The 17,865-nt window shown below is 41.7% G+C and overlaps 1 protein-coding gene across 1 annotated transcript in view; it reads left to right on the top strand.

The window, feature by feature from the left end:
- The first annotated feature begins 4,297 nt into the window (after window positions 1-4,297).
- Window positions 4,298-17,865, top strand: part of ZNF518A (zinc finger protein 518A) — a 31,049-nt gene continuing 17,481 nt past the window's right edge. The window contains exons 1-2 of the mRNA XM_069864164.1: window positions 4,298-4,414; window positions 6,761-6,941. The gene's annotated coding sequence lies outside the window, so the exon portion shown is untranslated. The remainder of the gene's footprint in view (window positions 4,415-6,760; window positions 6,942-17,865) is intronic.

Here is a 17,865-nt window from a genome sequence, read left to right as displayed (position 1 = left end):
TCACCATGAACTATTAAATCCTCAGAGACTGGTGTTCAGAGCAGTGCTCAAACACTGATATGCATGATTGGAGTCATCATGGAAAGGTTGACTTTTCAAACAATATCAGATGTTGATTGCTAAATCAACATGTATGTTAGATTGCAGAGGCTAAATATGGAAAAAAGCCTGTCAGATTAGACTGACTTTTCCAATGATTACGTTTTACTGCCTGAACATGCTTATTAAAGATTTCAGATAAGCATTTCTATAGTAATGATCTAAAAGTGAAATGAAAAAAAAAACCCACCACATTTTACTTAGATTTAAATTATTAATTTTGTTATGTTAATTTTTAATTTTGTTATGAAAATCAGAGGTATAACGCTGCAGAGACAGAGCCACTGATGCTGGAACCAATTTGGGTTATGGTTTAATGAAAAATTAAGTTCAACTTTGGGACTCCTCCTAGTGGTTTAAAAATGCATTGCTGCACAACCCAAAGCTTTGATCTGGCATCAAGTTTCTCTGATAGTTAGGCTTTGTTTAAAATGTTTAATTGGGCTATGCTTCTGCTAGTTAGATAAACTATTGTCTCTTAGTGCTACCTTTACTTTATATAAGAACAGAAATAATTTATTCTCTGACAGCCACTGTAAAGCTTATGTAAAATTATAAAGCGAGTATAAACTCTGTTATTTATACTCTCGCTATTTTAATCACATCATATGTGATTGTTTAGATCCTGATATAGATCAAATTTCTACTGCTGGCTCATCCAACAGCACATAGATCTGGTATTATTGCCTATGGAAGCCTGGGTTTACCTATGGATAAGAACATTAATCCTCTAGGTTTCTGAATTTCACTTCCTTGTTCTATGAAGAAGTTAGCTGTGGCCCTAGTAACTACTAACAGTCACACTGTGTGATCACTGGATGCAAGTAATCCTGCAAATCTAACTCATCTAAATACTTCCACTGAAATCAAATGAGTTATGTGAGATAAGGTGGCAGGCTTTGTCTTAAGGAGTATATAAGATGGAGCAACTGTTAATGTAGTTACTGGAACCAAAAGGACAATGAAGGCTTTGTTTATTTATTTATTTTTTTAATATCAATGGAAGAGACTGAAAGCTAAAAATATTTTAAAAAGATAGAATGATGTCCTCCTTGCTCAGCTTTGTTGAACTATAATACAAATCGACTGAATTTAGAGAAAAAAACAGTAGGAGTCATAAAAGAATCTACTGGTTTTGCTACTGAGTTCAGATTAGGTCATATTGAATATAATTTTATGGCCTTTCTCTAGTGGTTTGTGAGTACTTTCCAGTGCCAAAATATACATTTTTGGCTGATTAATGGTCTGCAGTTAGATGAAGGCAAGCAGTGAAATATTCTGAGGTTGCAAAACACACAGTGAATTGACAGAGCTCTCCAGCACAGCTACAACATCCTCCTAATGACAGGAAAAACATTATTTCAGTGTCCCCATCCCACTTGACTGGGATTTTGCATTTTTCATGAAGCTACTTCAGTCATGATGTAAAATTTAATAATAGCAATGTACATTTAACTACTTAAGAAAGACTTCGGCAGAGAAAATGAGGGAACAAGCCAGCAACATATGATCAGAGAAATCTCCATGGATCTCTAATAGCCCATGGGTCATGGAGTGAGGAAAGTGGATGCATGGATGCAGGGAAAGTTACATACAGTGCATACATCTGTTTCCAGCTATTTTCAAATGTGGATTATTTGCAACATAAATCTGTATAAATGTATTGAGATTAATTTTATAGTGTCATGCAATCACCGTTGTGTTATTTAAGCGTGCCATAAGGAGCAACGAAATGAGCTCAGCAGTACTGCAGAAGAGAACATGCCATTCGTCCTGCCTTCCAATTTTTAGCTTCTTCCTGAAATAGAGGAATAAATGGCATAATTCCAACCAGGATTGTTTTGTGAACACCTAGACTACTTACTTAAATAAGAGCCTGATATGGGGAGAAAATCTCAGTTTGGGGAATGCAATGTAATGTGGGCTATTTTTCAAGTAATTTAGAAAGAGTTCTCAGGAGTAAGGTTCCAGGGTAATTACTCATGCCTGTCAGGGGCCCGCCCTGGGAGCATTGCCTAACTTTGACCTGCTTCCAATCGTCTGGGAAACAGCCAGATTGCTCAGTGGAAATAATAAAACGTTCAAAGGCTGTATTTGCATAATTGAAACATGTCATAAGCATGTAATTACTGAAGTTTAATTGAGGGCTCCCAATAATACAGATTTTTTAAACTGATGCTTGTTACTGCAACAACTTAGTTCTGCTCCCACTGAAGTTAGTTCAAGTTTTGATACTGAGAAATTATAGTTCTTGATTTGTCAAATTCTCTACAGTCTTTACTGAATATTTTATTATTTTCAGTGTTGTATGCACCAGAAACAGTTCCATACCATTCCTCTTCCCAGCTGTAGGAATAGTCATAATTTGAGTGAGTAGCTTTCTGCCTCACAGAACCTGTTTTACCTGGAATATAAATATAATTGAGAAAAACTAATCCCTTCAGAAGCTAAAGACTGAATGGTTATGAATACATGCTATTTTGAGGGCCTAGAAACTATATTAATTGCTTGAGCTGTCTCTGAGCCTCCCCTACCTGACAGGAATAGGAGCTGTCTTTGGAAGCTCAAAGGATGCTACTTTGCCTAAGTGTGGCTTTAGTGCCTCTTACATACTCAGTATGTTCCCAAACACCATCACACTAACTGCCTGCAGGCTTTTTACATTATGAAGCAAGTGTGTTTATGAGAACGTCATATTCCTGGCTACTTTGAGGACCAGCATTTAGGAAGAGCATAGATACAGCCTGCTGTGAGAACTGTTGTGATTTCTACTTGCGAGACCCTAGCTGACAATGATGGAGGCATTGGGCTGAAATTTGCTGAATTTGCCATGACCCTTTTCCTGATAATGAAATGTATCTGTTTACAGAGCTGTCAAATATAGAGCTGCCACTTGCCTTCTAATTCTCCAACACTAAGCTGCATGGAAGTGTCGATCTGCTGGAGGGTAGGGAGTCTCTTCAAAGGGATCTGGACAGGCTGGACTGCTGGGCTGAGACCAATGGCATGAGGTTTAACAAGGGTAAATGCTGGGTCCTTCACTTGGGGCACAACAACCCTATACAGCTACAGACTAGGAGAAGAGTGGCTAGAAAGCTGCCTGGAGGAGAGGGACCTGGGGGTGCTAGTTGACAGCCGACTGAACATGAGCCAGCAATGTGCCCAGGTGGCCAAGAAGGCCAATGGCATGAGTTGTCATGATTATTGTGAATTCTTGTTTGTTTGGGATTCTTCAAAGCAAATTTAAGGAAGGCAAGAATGTTCATTCATTGCTATTATTCCAATATCCAGTAGCCATAATACCCAGAGCAGTTTTCATCTCCAAGTGTTTTAATAACATCTTTTTTCCTCATTGACAAGTCATCATCTTGAACTCCTAGATAAATTAAACCAAGGCAGAAAGTAGAGGCAGCTGCCTGAGATCAGGGAAAATGGGTACCACAATCCCTGTTAGCAAATTTCAATTCTTTTTTTGTTTGTTTTTTATTTTTCTGGAAATGGTGTGTGACTCAGGTACTCACTAAGCTAAAAATTTCTGACTCTTGGTCTCGGTGGTTTGGCCTCTCTGCAGATAATTGAGTGGGCTGGGTGAAGATCACTGAATCATGTCTAGTCTGGCAGGAATGACTGTAAGAACTGCCAGCATGTAAGTGTAGAGGTCATAGGATGCTCTGGAGACTGACATATTCGTGACATCAAAGCTTTTAATGGTCGCTGGTCAGGGATACTCCTTTGGCATTTGGTGAGCCCGTTATTAGACCCAAGGCCATAGGGCTGGAACTGAAAACTTGTATCTGCACTCCAGGCAAAGTGCAGGAAGCCACCACACTAAACCAGGGAAGGTTGGCAGGCTAGATAAAGAGGCTTTTATCTAACACTTGAGATGTTGCACAAATATTTGATTTTACTAGCTCATGAATCGTGTCTTGGCTTGAGAAGGCTGGTATCACTGTAAACCTCTGTTTGCTTCAGAACACTTACCTGGAAGGTCTCCCATGACGACTAGATTGATTGGGACCTTAGTGAAGGCCCGTGGTGAGAAACTAGTGCTGATGCTAATGACTCAGGTTTGGAGTGATGCAACCTGTGACTAAGTGGCTGCACTCCCAGAGAGACTGCCACAACCTCAGCAAGCACAGTGCAAGGCACTGCTCTCAGGCTTGCGTCAGCTCTGGCTTCCAAGTTTGTACGTGCACATTTTTTTCTGTATTCTTCAGCAAGGATCCATCTCAGTTCCCCTGAAATGCGATGGCAAAATCCTTTGCAACTCCCCTGGGTGCCCTGCTGAATTGAACCACACAGTTCATCTGCAACAGTAAGTGACAAGCTGGTGCCTTAGAGCTCCATTGACTGTGCATGTCTGTAGAGCAGAAGGCATATGTATTTGTGTGTGCATATGTGTGTGAAATTGGATATGCATACTGTGGAACACTGCCAATCAGCAGCAGAGCAATCAGACAAAGAGCTTTTGTTGCTATCTCTTCTCTTGAGGAGCTTGTTGTGATCAATATAGAATGTGAGAAAGAAGCAGAAGATCCAATGTTCCTTTTACATTTATATATATGTATATGTTTTTTTCATTAGTAACAGTTGGATATCTTTCCTGAGTGTAGTTAAACTTAAGTGGGATGATATTAAAGTCAATAAACATAGGTAACATCATTTTGTTTACTTACATAGCAGTCCTCATTTAAGCATTTCTAGTTTTCCCTTCAGTGCCTGAAAAGGAAGACATGAATGCTAGGGGACAGCAGGATGAATGTATGAAAAAGGAAAAAGAAACCCTTCAAGTCTAAGCATTCTTACTTAGTATATTGAAGTGTTCAGCCCTGGGATTTAAGGAGCTGGAAACAAGGGAGAGCTGAGCACAGCACCAGGGCCCGTGCTCAGCTGATGAGTTTAAGTTGGTGCAACTCGCTGTGTGCTGCAGCCCGTGATTAGTAGTAGGTGAGTCTCAACCCGAAACTTGCTTGGATACACGCCAGCATCTCGGGATTTCACTCCTATCCTGGTTTGCCAAGTCGACAGGGGTGTCTCAGAATATTTAGAAACAGCACCGCTTTTTTACCTCTAGAGGGACCACCATGATCAGAGATGAAGCCTGCCGCACGTCGGCGAACAGCTCGGCGCTCTCTTTTCTCTTCCTTATCCGCTCTGCCCGAAGACAGACCGCTCCAGGCTTTGTCCGATCAATAATGATGAGACAGTGAAAGGAGAGCAACCGTGGGAAGCGACATTTAGACAGGAATTAAATTGGCAGTGTGCTGCCTGCGAGCGCTGTGTTCAGTGCGGTGAGAAATCCCTCCCCGTACAACTCGACTGTCTGCTGCACAGTCCCCTCTTTTTCCTCCCGAGAGGACAGTGTAGGCACAGGAATGTACTCATTAGGGCTACTACTCTCTATAATTTGTAGCTGCAGTTCAAATCCCCTTGAACCACTGTCCTTCTCCAGTCTGACCTCTTCCATCACAATCAGGGCATAATAAGCTTTCAGAAATTTGTGATTTACCTGATGTCTGGACATCCCTTTATAATTCTTGGCTCTGTGTCTCTGAACACACTCTGTGTCTCTGTGTCAGTTATGCTGTGAAATTTCTGCTATGACCAGTTAGGGTTCACCTAAAATGAGAAATCACTCATTCACTTCTTCATCAAAGTGAATGTGGTCTCCTTGTTTGTGTATCTCCAAACTAATCTGAACTTGCTCTTCAGCATGACTACGCTCTTTCAAACAAAATTCTGCATAGTTTCTTCCTGCTTGTTGCCATATGTGTCTCCATGATCCCTCTAATTTATTTACTTCTGTTAAGTACTTACAGTGAAATGCTTTGACTACATTTTCAGCTTTTTGATCTTAAACCTCCATAAATGGGGGAAAAAACTTTTAAATATGCAAATAGAGATATATAGAAAACATACATAAGAAAACACTATAGCTAGTTAAATTGAATTTTATGTCTGTGATAAGCAAAGTCTTTCCTTTTCGGCTCAGAGCTCCAGGTCATGGCTGCATGACCACACAAGGTATGTTTTTCTTACATTTCTCTGTCCTGACTGTTAACATAGCTGTGTTTTACCTAAGATGACTTAGTGTTGCTGTTACTGGCATTCAGAGAGATGAAACTTATGTTTTCTCTTCATACATAAAGCCTGGACTAGCTATCTTTCTTCAGCAGTACACTGAATATGTATCTGTGAGCCCTCATGATAGTCTGTTGACTCTGTAATGGACTGGAAAAGAGTGTGGGACACTGGAAAAATGCAAAAAAAAGCTATTACAGTTCTTCTGCAGCAAACTCTTGAAAGAACTAAAGAAAAATGGCCTTGTTATTAAGGTGCTAGACAGATAGGTTGGTGATTTGGATTTATGCATTAGCTTTGCAAGATATCACTTATCTGACCATCATTTAATCTCTCTGAGGCTTTCTTTACCATTACTGCAATGAAAATAATCATAATTATTTTCTGCTGTCTATGTAGGCTTTCAGGGTGCTGATTGTCTAATGCTTTGTAGAGCTCTAAGCCCCACTAAACCTTGAGCTGGTGTGATACTGTAGGCATTGCTGCACTTACTGGTCAGCTTTATGTGCTTCTGCTATGCTGCCAGAGAGAACAAAAAGCCAGGTGGGAAGGTGACTTTCTGGCATGTTTTTATTCCCAGCTCCCCTCGCTGGATATCTGAGTTTGTGGACCAACAGCCTGATGTAGCAAGCCAGCACCTGCCTGCAGGGAACTGAATACTGCTTGGTGCCTGCAGAATGGATGACCAGAAACAAACCAATTGCAAAACATGCCAGACCCATATTAACTTCAGGAGGCTTCCCAGCTATAGATTTTGGTGTGTAAGTAATAAAGACCAGCAGGTGCTCCAACACCTGTGGGACTTGGTAGTGAAGCTCATGTGCTTTCACTGGCTTGGCTTACAGCCCTGGGAAAACCATCTCTTGGAGATATTCTAGGAGAATTGTCTGTGTCTCCCTTGGGCTTGATTGGACAATTCTCAGCTGTTCTCCAGTGGGAAGAGGAGACTGGTGAGTTACATATAGTAAGGGGAAGGCTGTGGTTGCAGGAGAGAGTTGGCATCACCACCAGTTTGCCTACTTTGAGATTTCTATTTGAGCAATAAACTGAACCCTTAAAGACAGAATTGCATCCAGATTGGCCACAGTGGCAGTCCTTTTTGAGCAGAGAACCAGGCAAGCAGTTTACAGGTGCTGAAGACCTATTTCAGAGCACTAACAATAGTGTTCAGGAACACCTGGCTAACAGTTCATTCCTCCTTTCTCCAATCACCTCATTTAATGGCCATCTTATTTTCCTATAGGCTTCAGATAATAACAAGGCAGATTGATCTTCTTTGCTCCTTCTGCATATTGGAGTTCTTTTAGCTACCACGATCATGAAGCGCCTTGTTTTATTTAAGGCAGAAGCTGGAGATTAAAAGTCTTGCTCAATGATTCTTTGGTGATGGTGGGAGGATTTCACACGATCCTCCGAGAAGAACAGGAGGCTTTAATCTGCAAACAACATCCCATCAAGAACTGAAATATTACACATAGATCTCTCTGCGTTTATTATAATTCACTATGTTGAATTAAGTGAATTCATGCTACAGTGAAATAAAGACAGAGAGAATTGAAGAACTTTGTCTGCTTTAGAAGTACAGAATGGTTGTTTTTTTTGCAACAATAAGTCAGTTTCGACCGATAGGGACTATTTAGCACAATTTCCTCTGTGTTCAGTAAACAGGAAGAAATAGGCAGCTGAGGTATCTTTCTGGTAGTGAACTCAAGATTATAGGATCAAATACAGAGACCTCATGGAGGCAAGTACAACGCTTCCTTGTACTTTAGGAGTCTTGGTGTTGAAGCATATTTAAAGTTCTATTTGTTGACCATTTTGTAGGATGCTCGTTTTTATCGCTTATCACAAAAGGGTATTAATGTTTCATAGTTATTTCTTCCAGTGATTGGCTCTCATCTTCTTCAGTACTGGCTGCTGCTTTCAATTCATAGTTCCAATGCAAGGTATGCTTTGTGCCAAAATATTTTCTATGAGTCTCTGTTCCAAGCCCTACACACAGCAATAAAGTGGTCTGCCGTCAGTTAATCTTTAGTATCTCTGCTGAATGTGAATCTACCCAGGGTAAAATCTTGTTTGTCCCCTGCCAGTTTGGAGGGAACCTCCTCTTTCCCATTCCTCATCTTGGCTCGCTCAGACTGACATACACTTTATAAAAGATCTGCGGAACATTCCTCTCTCCTGGCAACATGTTTTGGAGCACTAACAAAGAGCAGGAGGTTTCACAAAATAATCAGTCCTATTTCATCTCTCTCCAAAACTGTTCATTTGGACTGTAGTATTGAATGACATGAAATAGTCTAGCAAGGCAACTTAAATAAAAAGAATTGCACTTAAAGACATGGGCTCTTGTGTCATGGCACAGGTCTGTTCTTGACCCTCTTGGTGTCTGTGCATTACACATAGGGCAGAGAACTGCTGAACTCCTGGTATTTTCTGGTTGGTGTAGCTGCCTGGCCAGCCAGCTGAGACTAGTAAGCAAGTTTCAAGCTGGCCAAAGTTTTTTTTATTTTCCTATTATAATAGAAAATTTTCCATGCAACATAGGCTGATTACTGGCCACCCTGCTGGTCTGCCTTGCTCTTTCCAACAGTGTGAGATTTGATGCAGCTTTTCTACATGGCTGGGTGGTTGCAATTGCTTTCCAGCTAGCAAAATTGTCATGGAGTGTCCAGAAAACCCGTGAAATTGGTTAATTTCTTCTGTGAAGTATTCAGTTCTCACTTTAATTTCTTCAGATTATAATGCCCAACAGACTTATTTTTGCAAGCATCTAAGTCTGTCCCCCAGCTAATTTAAAACAACAGCTCAAGGGTTTCTTTCTTGAAAACTGCCTCATCCCTTCCCCGCACTACCTTTTCATCTTCCTACAGCTCACTTACAGTTAAGCTATTGCAGGTTGTCACTCTTAAAGGAAGATAGCATTGATGAAGCTTGTAGGGGCTTTTTTTGGGGTCCCATTCTGGTCTTGCATCCTGTAGATACAGTGTAATCAAACAGCAGGAAGCAGTTTCACAGCAACCATGCTCTTTTTCTGTTTCTTGTGTGAAGATTATGGAAAAACAAAGTAGCAGAAAAGTTGCAGAGACAGCCCTCTCTAATGGTTTTGCTGTTCTCTTGGAATCCTCCTTGAGTACTTATGTTTTTATCCCTCAATCATATCCTGCTATATAAACCAGTCTTTCACCTCTTCCAACTTTATCAGACCTTTGGGCAACCCCACAGACAAAGTTACTGTCCCAGTATTCCCTGTGACCTCTTCTGGGGCCAGTGGTTTTCCATTGTTTCAACTATTTTTAAACAAAGGGGCATTGCCCTGATTTAGCTGAGAGCACTGTGGGTATGAAAACCAGCAGCTTCAGAAAGGTGTTGTGACCACATTGTTGGCAACACATCAAAATAGAATGGGATTTAGGGATGCCAAAATGACCTGTTTTACTGCCCAGCATGGTTGGAGTCTTCATTATCATGCACAGAATTTGTTACCTGCATTGCTGAACTTGTAACTCATGCAAGCTTTTACTTGTGTGAGTCACCTTCTACACTCTTGGAGGCTTCTACAGATTCATGTACTAAATCACTTCTGTGCTCACAAGATGAGATTTCTTATTGCTGCTGCAAATTAAAACCAACAATTTTATTTGCTTTTAGTGTTATAGTCCTGTAATCATTCAGGCAGCATGCCCAGCCTTTACTACTATCTATCTATCTGTCTGTCTATCTATCTATCTATCTATCTATCTATCTATCTATCTATCTATCTATCTTCCTTGTTACAGAATATTCCATAGTGGTCAACTTTCCTGCAGGGGTTTCTGAACTCTGAAGTGCCAAAATCATTGGTTCTAAAAACTACCTACTTTATATTGAACTTGCATCTTTAATGCTTCTGCTGATCTGCTGTGGATACACAGATCTCTTTAGAGGGATCAGGGAATACTTAACATATGCATTTGGTATGGTGGTTGTTTTTTTAAATATAGAGCACAAATACAAATGTACTTGAAAACCTGGTTCCCCCATCCAAGGTAAAAAAACCCTGTTACTGCTGTGGAGAAGTCCCTCCATGTTACATGGGATGAGGTCTCCTATAATTTTTTATTCTTCTAGGGAAGCTGACTTTAGCTTCTCAGATAAGGAATGTGATGAAGCTTCTATCCACAGTTGTGTTGCAGCTACCTTTATAACCTTCTAAAAGGATCTTTACTCCCTCTGGAACTGGAAGTAGCCTCAATATAGTTGCCTCACATGTCATGTCACCATCTTCAGGATCCTTTTTCTTTCTCTGCAGAGACGTTGCTTCCTTGGCTTCTGCTCAAAGAAATGTCCATGAGAGACGTTTAGAGTTTATCTGAATGTTGCAAGTCTGAAATACTTGTTATAGTACATTTAATTTTCCATTTGTTTGTCATTGATTTAAATTAGATAGTTACAAAATGCCTTAAATCTGTACAAGCCAACTTTTCAAGGGAAAGGAAAAGGAACTCTACAGCCTAAATTTTCTCCTTTCTCTTATACAACGTTAACAAAGTCAATGCAAATATATTTTCCACAGAGGAAGCTACGTTTACTTGAGGTTTCCTGCTGACCGCATTTTCATGTTGTTCCTAGTGCTCTGTGCCTGTTTTCCATCTGCTGCTTGCAGACTCCCCGCTTTAATTAAGTTCCCAGGTCAGCTTTTATTTTTTCTCTTTTTTTTGACCCCCAATTTTTAAAACAATTATACTGAAAGCAGTGGTCAAAACTTGAAAGGGAAATCATGTGTTGGAGTAAAAATGGAAGAAGTGAGCTATAGTCTGGCTGAGACACTCCAGGGGCTTAGGTGTCTGGATGACAAAGTAACTAGGATAAGGAGAGAATGTTAGTTGCAATTAAAAAGTCTGAGTTTGAGGTTAGATTTAATATCAGGGGGCAACATCCGATTTCCATAGTAAGTCCTACAGGCAGCTGAGATCACATCTCTAAGGAGTAGCATATGGGTTCCTTTTCCCCAATTACATCAGAGTAAGTGGGGCTAGGTGGAAATGACACCAGGCCAATATGTTAACTTTGACCTGTCCAAAAGTTACACTTCAGAAACATAAATTCATATTTTACCTAGTGAGTTTTCTTGTTCTTTCATAAAACAGCACAGCTCCTGTGAAAACATCTGAGAATTTTCATCGTTTAGAGTTGCTAGGTAGTATTTCCAGTGCTGGAGATACAGAGTAGAAGCAACATGGCCAAAAATGTGGATCTGGAGAAGGAAAGTCACAATTCGAGTGTCTTCTTGTCTTCCATCTTTCTCACAGTATTAGCATAGACAAGTCATATACACATATGACATAAGCATAGACACAGCCTTTACTCGCTTACATCATCTCCATCAAAAGTATGCAGGCAGATGGACAGTGGTTTACACTAAATGATTGGGTGCACTGGGAATGTAAAGGGAATCAGCTGAAAAACGCCCTGGGAGTGTGTCACCCAGAGGGATGTTACAAGATTTTGTGGTCAATGTAGACCTGCCTGTGGAAGAGGCAATGGAGAGGGACAAGCTCCAGCGTTGCCAGCCAGCAAGAGGAGAAGCAGTGTATTCCACTTCACTGCAATGTCTCTGTATTATGTGGTGAGGGAGATCATAGAATCATAGAATAACCAGGTTGGAAGAGACCCACTGGATCATCCAGTCCAACCGTTCCTATCAAACACTAAACCATTCCGCTTAGCACCTCGTCCACCCGTGCCTTAAACACCTCCAGGGAAGGTGAATCAACCACCTCCCTGGGCAGCCTGTTCCAGTGCCCAGTGACCCTTTCTGTGAAAAATTTTTTCCTAATGTCCAGCCTAAACCTCCCCTGGCAGAGCTTGAGGCCATTCCCTCTTGTCCTGTCCCCTGTCACTTGGGAGAAGAGGCCAGCACCCTCCTCTCTACAACCACCTTTCAGGTAGTTGTAGAAAACCATGAGGTCTCCCCTCAGCCTCCTCTTCTCCAGGCTAAACAACTCCAGCTCTCTCAGCTGCTCCTCATAAGACCTGCACTCCAGCCCCCTCACCAGCTTGGTTGCTCTTCTCTGGACTCGCTCCAGAGCCTCAACATCCTTCTTGTGGTGAGGGGCCCAGAACTGAACACAGGATTCGAGGAGTGGTCTCACCAATGCCGAGTACAAAGGGAGAATAACCTCCCTGGACCTGCTGGTCACGCCATTTCTGATACAGGCCAAGATGCCATTGGCCTTCTTGGCCAACTGGGCATGCTGCTGGCTCTTATTCAGTCGGCTGTCAATCAACAACCCCCAGGTCCCTCTCCTCCAGGCAGTTTTCTAGACAGACTTCTCCTAGTCTGTAGCACTGCATAGGGTTGTTGTGCCCCAAGTGCAGGACCCGGCATTTGGCCTTGTTAAACCTCATGCCATTGGTCTCAGCCCAGCGGTCCAGCCTGTCCAGATCCCTTTGCAGAGCCTCCCTACCCTCCAGCAGATCAACACTTCCACCCAGCTTAGTGTCGTCCGCAAACTTGCTAAGGGTGCACTCAATGCCTTCATCCAGGTCATTGATAAAGACATTGAACAGGGCTGGACCTAGCACTGAGCCCTGGGGAACCCCACTTGTCACCGGCCTCCAGCTGGATTTCACACCATTTACCACCACTCTCTGGACCCGGCCATCCAACCAGTTTTCCACCCAGGAGAGCGTGCACCTGTCCAGGCCAGAGGCTGACAGTTTCTCAAGCAGAGTGCTGTGAGAAACTGTGTCAAAGGCTTTACTGAAGTCCAGGAAGACCACATCCACAGCCTTTCCCTCATCCAGCAGCCGAGTCACTTTGTCATAGAAGGCGATCAGATTAGTTTGGCAAGACCTGCCTTTTGTGAACCCATGTTGACTGGGCCTGATCACCTGGTTCTCTTGCATGTGCTTCATGATAGCACTCAAGATCACCTGCTGCATGACTTTCCCTGGCACTGAGGTCAGACTGACAGGCCTGTAGTTCCCTGGGTCCTCCCTGCGACCCTTCTTGTAGATGGGCACATCAGCCAGCCTCCAGTCTAGTGGGACTTCCCCAGTCTTCCAGGACTGTTGTAAGATGATGGAAAGCAGTTTGGCCAGCACATCCGCCAGCTCCTTCAATACCCTTGGATGAATCCGATCCAGCCCCATAGACTTGTGGGTGTCTAGTCGGGCTAGCAAGGCTCTGACCACCTCCTCTTGGATCACGGGAGCCTCATTTTGCTCCTTTAGCTCCTGGGTTTGTACACAGACGGAATGACTTTCTTTACAATTAAAGACTGAGGCAAAGAAGGCATTAAGTACCTCAGCCTTTTCCTCATCCCCTGTCACTGTTGTTCCTTCTGCGTCCAATAGGGACTGTATGGTCTCCCTAGTCCTCCTTTTATTATTTATATATTTATAGAAGGATTTTTTGTTATCTTTCACAGACTTGGCCAATCTGATTCCTAGCTGAGCCTTAGCCCTTCTGATTTTTTCTCTACACAGTCTCACTTCCCTCCTGTAGTCCACCCAAGAGGCCTGTCCCCTCTTCCAGAGCCCATAAACATTTCTCTTCTTCTTGATATCACTCAAGATCTCTCTGTTCAACCAAGCTGGCTTTCTCCCCTGCTGGCTTTTTTTCCAGAACATGGGGATGGCTTTCTCCTGAGCTGCTAGGATTTCCTTTTTGAAGAGCTCCCAGCCCTCATGGGCTCCCTTGGCCTTAAGTACTGTCTCCCATGAGACTTCACCAACCAGCCTTCTGAAGAGATCAAAGTCTGCCCTCTGGAAATTTAATGCTACCGTCCTACTAACAACCCTCTTCACTTCACCTAGAAGAGAAAACCCTATCATCTCATGATCACTTAGTCCTAGGTGTCCACCTACTGCCACATCCCCCACAAGGCCTTCTGTGTTCACAAACAGCAGGTCCAGGAGGGCACCTTCCCTTGTTGGTTCATTCACCAGCTGTGCAAGGAAGCTGTCTTCCACACACTCCAAGAACCTCCTAGACTGCTTCCTTTCTGCTGTATTGTACTTCCAGCAGATATCAGGAAGATTGAAATCTCCCACAAGAACGAGAGGCATCCATCTAGAGATTAACCCCAGCTGTTTATAGAAGAGCTCATCAGCTGCTTCTCCTTGGCTGGGTGGTCTGTAACAGACTCCCATCACAAAATCTACCTTCTGGTGGGCTCCTCTGATTTTAACCCACAGGCACTCAATCTCCTCATCACCACAATCCATCTCAACGGAGTCCAAGTCCTCCCTTACAAAGAAGGCTACCCCACCTCCTCTCCTGCCCTTCCTATCCCGCCTGAAGAGTTTGTATCCCTTCATCAGTTTATCTATGATGATGTTATGAGAAACTGTTGAAAGCCTTTAGTAAAGTCAAAATAAACAACATCCATGTCATCATAGAAGGACATCAGTTGTTCAGCCATGATTTCTGCTGACTGTTCTCAATTACCCTCTTGTCCATCTTTTTGTTTCAAATGTTTTTTTCAGGGTTATTTGCTCCATCACCTTCCCAGGGACTGTGATAAGGCTGATGTGCCTGCAGTTCTAGATTCTCTGTCTTGGCCTTCCTGAAGATGAGTGACAGGAAACCCCTAGTTCCTGTGACTTTTCAAAGATTTTTGAAAGTAGCCTTACAATGGCTTTAACCAGCTCCCTCAGCACTCAAAAGATGCATCTCATGGACTGTATGCCCAGTTTGTTTAAATGTTCTCTAATTTGATCTTCATTTCAGACTTTTTTTTGGCAACACATTCAGCCAAAGACTGGAGTCTTCACATCAAAAGTATTTTGTCACATTGTAGACAACTGATAGAGGATGGCTTGCACCAAGTGATACTATCAGTATGTGACATGTGCATTACAGCATTCTTAATCCACTAAAGATGGTACGCAGCCTATTTTCCTTTATCTAACTAGTAGTTAACCATGTAGTTAAGAAATAGTTGTTTACATTCACTCTATAGTTAATGGAGAAAGATGGACATCTCTATTTGACTCATCCCACTTATTTTGGATTAATTCTACCCTTGGTATCCTAGGGAATGACCATTTAGTATCTTTTCATTCCCTAATCGTATGCCATGTCCAATTGCATACCATTCTATCCAGTTAAAACTTCAAGCACAAAATGCTCTTCAGTTTTAATGAAAACAAGTTTTTAACATACATCTATAACATTTCTAGCTGTACTGTCAAAGGCTAGAATTCTTTGCTTTGATCAGGGACATGGATTAGGAAAAAGGCACAAGGTGGAAAAATGTGAATGTGAAAGGTGGAATAAAAGCTATGACATCTTAATAGACAGCAGCTGCTTATTTTCTGACACAGACAATACAGAGCCTGCAAAACATCAGAATTCGCTGTGAACTAGCTCATAACAATGGGACACTGAAAAGCAGGGCCACCAAGAAGATGGCCTAAAGTTTGGTTTATCTGCTTGGATATATTTTTCTGGGACTTTCACAACACTGCAGAAATGTGAGCTTTCCCCCCTGTTCCTGCAGAGATCCTTTGTAGCTGTTCCCCAGGTCTCTCAGGAAGCAGTGGGATTTTTCCAGCATATTTTCCATCTAATAAGATGCAGTGTTGGGTGCCAGACCTTGAGATGGTGTATGCTTTCCTGCAGAGATCCCTGCAAAATTTGCCAGTAGAACCACTAACCTGCATAGTCCTGGCATAGAGCAAAAACTGATAAGGCATCAGCTGCACCAAGGTCAGAAAAAAATCCTACCAGACAGTGGGTCACAATAAAAGCAACGTAATGGACATTTTTACTAAGCCTGCACATGATACCTTCTCTGTAATTTAATCATTCTTAAATAGTGCATTAGATTATACTGTACTACATTAGCTATCATTCTTAAGGAGAACTATTTTCTCTTGTAGGGAATACAGAGTATTTCATATGATAATACGATGCTCTTCTATTATCTGTGTTTTCAAATTACTTCCATAGTGATGTTTTATGTGTTTCATGTTCTTTTATTGATACTTGCATGAAAACACGTCTGAACTATGTATAATGGCAGTCATATGTGAGTATGCCTTTTTTTCTCATAGTGTTCCCTTCAGTGAACCACAAAGTCTGAGGATTATGAGGGTTTGTATAATTTTATTGCCAAAGTGACTAAAGGCTGAGACTTTTTTCACTGTTCTTTATGGTTTTTTTTTTTTGATAAATAATATGATAAATGTTGACAGAAGAAAATTTAGATTTCAGGGAAATCTCCTGATTGCATGAAAAGACTTTAGGATGTACTTGACATAAGGAATTTCTTTGATGATGTAAAGTTATGGCATAGATTAATTGGCAGCTGTGTTTCGGGTGAACGTGGCCAGAATGATACTTCACCTTAGGAATTACCAGCTCTTGGACTGGCCTTTTCCAGTTTTGTATAACTGATACCACATTAAAGTACTGCAGGTAGTTCATCATGGATGCAGCTAAGAGTCCAGCCTTATAAATCTAAGCTTTCTAATCAGATAATCTGATAAATGTCCTTGTTGGAAGTGCACAAGAATGCTGGGTGGAAGGGAACAGCTGGAATCCTTTTTAAGTCTAATTGCCTCAAATGCACTATTATTTTCATTTATGATATAGTCAACAGTTGGACAGTGTGTGGTGCGTAGGCCACCTTTTAACATCAGTTTAGCCCTGCCAGGAAAGGGAAGGAGAGTCATTAATCCTCCACGGTAGTTTTGGACACAGCACCCCACAATCATAATGCAAGCTTGCTCACCATTATTCTAACATTACTAACTGGGAGGGGTTCAGCAGACATGTCTGGTATTCTCTGACGTCCACCTGGTATCCAATTTCCAGCAGAGTTTGATGAGAAACATGAAGTTCAAGCAACTTCCCCAAGGTTACACCATAAGTGGCTCAGCTGGGATTAGGACCCAGATTGTCCTTGTTCCTAATCTTTTGCGTTATTAATCACTGTAGTGTCTTTTTACAAATACTTAACGAGCTCGAATTTGTAGATTTAGAAACAAAATGTTACAGCCAAACTCACTTAATTGGGCAGAACAGATTTCATGAGAAGGCAGACAATGAAACAGCATTAACAAAGCTAATTTGTAACTGAAATGGAAAATAATCAAGACTGGATTTTGCTTGTGGGAACTATTATTTTAATGGTGATGTTGCACTTCTTGATATCTTATCTGCACATCCAGGCACTCTCTCTTATCAACTGTCAATACATATGCTATTGAGGAAAATGATATTTCCTGAACTTTTTTGATTCTGGATTTACCTTTATTACAACTCAAAGTAATTGTCTGACCAGCAATTTAGTAACAAGGTGGCTGTCCCATGCTTTATTTGTCCTTTTGTAAAACTCTGTGTGATGCGAATACTGTAGCATTTGTGACTATAAAATTGTTATAATGTAGTTATTTCACTTATCTCTTGTGTGGGGTGGAGTACTCTGCCTTTCAGAGGAAACTCAGCAACAGAGTTTTTAGTTAGCACGAGGAATGCCTGTGATTTTCCATATCTCTTAACTGAAAGCCCCGGTCAGTATTATGGAGCATGGAACAGTTTATAGTGCCAGCTGGTTTTAATTAAAGGCTTAGTTTCCCCAATGCAAAGGCAGTTCATTACAAACCAACAAACATGTTCACACCAGTATTCTGCTCTGTTTCTGTAAACAGGAATGGGTACAATGCGCATGTCTGGAGAACTGCTTGGAA

Source organism: Phaenicophaeus curvirostris, chromosome 9, assembly GCF_032191515.1.
Source record: "Phaenicophaeus curvirostris isolate KB17595 chromosome 9, BPBGC_Pcur_1.0, whole genome shotgun sequence".
Taxonomy (NCBI): domain Eukaryota; kingdom Metazoa; phylum Chordata; class Aves; order Cuculiformes; family Cuculidae; genus Phaenicophaeus; species Phaenicophaeus curvirostris.
The sequence above is the reverse complement of the archived record's forward strand: the minus strand, read 5'-3'. Positions and strand labels throughout refer to the sequence as shown.